Below are 3,349 nucleotides of genomic sequence, written 5' to 3' on the forward strand. Positions count from 1 at the left end.
TTGGCTGGCGTCTGTGGGACCCGCTGCCCCTGCCTGCCCCTTCCCTGGGCTTGGACGGTGGCGGCGGCGCCGGACGATTGAATTGAAGTGCCTGCGCCTCCCGGGAGCGGGAAGACACCTGGGACGGCAGGGAATTCGCCCCTACGCCTTCAGGGTCGGGCCCCGGCCAGCCGCAACCCGGGCTCCTGCTGGGGCGACGGCGAGGCGGGAGAGGTGTGATGCTGCTACCTGGAGGTGCTGCAGTGGCGGACCCGAGGTCCCGGGCTGCTGCGCGTCGCAGGAGGGAGGAAAAGGGGGAGCAGAGTCAGGGGGCGGTGAAGCAAGGAGATAAAAGGGGAAAAGAGGAAAGGGGGCGGGAAGCCAAAATCCCTACAGCACCCGGTATTCCCAGGTGGAATCCCATCCAAGTACTAACTGGGCCGACCCTGCTTAGCTTCACGAGATCGGACAAGATCAGGCGCGTTCAGGTTGGTATGGCCGTGGACCGTGACAGTGGCGCCTGGCCGCCCCAAGAACTCGGCCCAACGAGGCGTGGCAGACTCCAGGTGACCCGCCACCCGGAGGACGCGGGGCTCGGATGGGAGACCCCAGAGCCGCTCGCCCGCGCCTGGGCTGGGCTGCTCTCCTGCCTCTCTGCCTGAGCACCGCTGGCCGCCGCCCTGCCCCTTCCCTCGGCCTCCTAGAGCCTCCGGCAGTAGCTGGCGGCCAAGCCCCACGAACACCACGGCGCCGCCCTGCTGCCGAACGGGGGCCCCAGAGGCCTCCGTCCCCTGCCCAGGCTTCGGGCTCTCGGGGCGGCCTCCCTTCCGCCGACGCTCCAGGCCTTCCCCTGCCTCCCGAGCTCCCGAGCTTCCACCACATCCGGCTGCTCAGGACTGGGTGTGCTCCGAGGCGTCAGGGCCCAGGCCCTCCGGTCTTCCGCCTTAGGGCTGAGGGTTGGTTTTGGATCCCTCGCTGCCCCTCCTGCAAACATACACCCACACACAGACACACAGACAAAGACACAGACACAGACAGCTTGAAGGAGAGCAAGAGAGAGGGATGGAGACAGAAACGGAGGGAGAGAGAGACAGTGATAGAGAGACAGAGTGAGTCAGGAGAGAGAGAGAAGGCGACAGAAAGAGCACGAGGTGGAGGGGGAATAAGAAGAGAGAGGGTGAGGGACCTAGACAGCCATAGAGCCTTGGAGAGGGAGTGTAGACAGGGCCCCTTTGAACAGGCCGGGGTAGGGCGGAGGGTGCTTGGGCTGGGCCAGAACAGGGTGGAAGGGCTAACGGAATGACCCAACAGAGCCCTGAGCCGTATTTTTTGTTGGATTGGTTGCTTTGGTGGTGCGTTTCATAGAACTTTTCCTTTGTTGGCTCCTCCCTGTCCTCTTGGTGCGGTGGGCCCCGAGATTTGTAGAGTGCTACCGTCCCTCTGGCGAGAGCTGTGGCACCGAGCATGCCCACGGGGCAGAGGCCTAGGTCTGTCTCGTGTCCTCGGGACTGGAGTTTATACGAAGTTGGTGGCAATGGGATTCCGAGTGCACAGGGACGGTTTTCCTGGTGGCTGGCGAAGGCAATATCCTTCCCCTGGGGAAAGCAGCCCATGCGTTCTGGAGCAGAGGTCTTGGCTGGTGTCTTGTGGGGCCCGCTTCCCCTGCCCACCCCTTCCCCCCCCTTGGACGGTGGCAGCGGCGCCGGATGAGTGAATTAAATTCCCTGGGCGTCCCGGGAGAGGGAAGATACCCGGGACGGCAGGGAACCCGCCCCTGAGCCTTCGAGGTTGGCCCCGGCCTGCCCCGCCCCGGGCAGCGATCTGGGCTACTGATGGGGTGGCTGCCAGGCGGAAGAGCTGGGAAGTTGCTAACTGGCGGTGCTGCAGTGGCGGACGCCCCACAAGGACGTCCCGGGGTACCACGAGGGCGCAGGCGGGCGGAAAAGGAGGAGCAGAGTCAGGGGGCGGTTGGGAAGCACCGCGATAAAAGGGGGAAAGAGGGAGGGACCGGGAAACCAAAAAGCCTACAGCACCCGGTATTCCCAAGCGGTCTCCCAGTTAAGGACTAACCAGGCCTGACCCTACTTAGCTTCGAGAGATCAGACAAGATTGGACGCGTTCAGGGTGGTATGGCCATAGAGGCCTGGCAGCCCCAAGAGCTCCGCTCAGTCTTGCGCGCCCGACTCCAGGCATCCCGGCAACCCCGGGTCCACAGGGCTCGGATCAAGTACCCCTGAGCTGCTCGCCGGCGGCGAGCTGGTCTGCTCTCCCCCTCTATCGGCCGCTCTCCCGCTCTAGGCCCCAGCACCGTCCGCCGCGCGCTGCGCCTTCCGCTGGCCTCCCAGAGTCTCCGGCAGTAGCTGGTGGCCAGGCCAAGCGCGGGACCGCCACAGCGCTGCCCTGCTGCCGGGCGGGGGCGCCAGAGGCCTCTGTCTCCTGCACAGGCTTCGGGCTCTCGAAGTGGCCTCCCTTCCCCCGAACCTCCAGGCCTTCCCCCAGCTCCCGAGCTCCCGAGCTTCCACTACATCGGGCCCGCTCAGGACCGGGTGTGCTCCGAGGCGTCAGGGCCCAGGGCCCACGGTCCTGGTATCCCCTCCGGTCCTCTGCCTTAGCACTGAGGGATTGTTTTGGATCCCTCTGCAAGGCCCCCTCTTGTCCCACCTACCCAGAGCCTCCAGGGCTGCCCAAGGGCGATCAGCCGACCCAGTCCTGCGGGCCCTCTTTCTCACAAAGCCTTCACCCCTGTCGCCTGTCCCGACGAGGACCCAGCCCGTGGGCAACAAGGGGGCTAGGTGGGTTCTGCTTTGCCCCGCGCTGGCACCAAAGCCGGCAGCCTGATCCTGGGAGAGAGGGGCCGAGGCACACCCAGACACAACTCACGACCACCATGAGCAAAACCACCCATTCACACAGGGGCGCACGCGCGCGGCCACACACACACACACACACACAGCTTGAAGGAGAGCAAGAGGGATGGAGAGATAGAAACTGAGGGAGAGAGAGACAGCGATAGAGAGACATAGTGAGGGAAGAGAGAGAGAGAGAGAGAAGGCGACAAAAAGAGCGCGAGGTGGAGGGGGAAGAAGAGAAAGAGAGAAAGCGCTCTCCAAGCCACAGAGAGAGAGACAGGGTGAGGGAGGAGAGACAGAGAGAGAGAGAGAGAGAGAGAGAGAGAGAGAGAGAGAGGGAAAAGGCGACAGAAAAAGCGCGAGGTGGAGGGGAAGAAGAGAAAGAGAGGGTGAGGGACCTAGAGAGCGAGAGCAATAGAGCCTTGGAGAGGGAGCGCTCTGCTCTGGTAGACAGGGCCCCTTTGAGAAGGCCTGGGTAGGTGGAGGGTGCTTGGGCTGGGCCAGAACAGGCTTCGGGCTCT

At 64.2% G+C, this 3,349-nt stretch overlaps 1 pseudogene; it reads right to left on the bottom strand.

The window, feature by feature from the left end:
• Nucleotides 1–366: 366 nt before the first annotated feature.
• LOC115835237 lies at nt 367–485 on the bottom strand (annotated as a pseudogene).
• Nucleotides 486–3,349: the final 2,864 nt, after the last annotated feature.

This window comes from Nomascus leucogenys, chromosome 5 (assembly GCF_006542625.1).
Source record: "Nomascus leucogenys isolate Asia chromosome 5, Asia_NLE_v1, whole genome shotgun sequence".
Lineage (NCBI taxonomy): Eukaryota > Metazoa > Chordata > Mammalia > Primates > Hylobatidae > Nomascus > Nomascus leucogenys.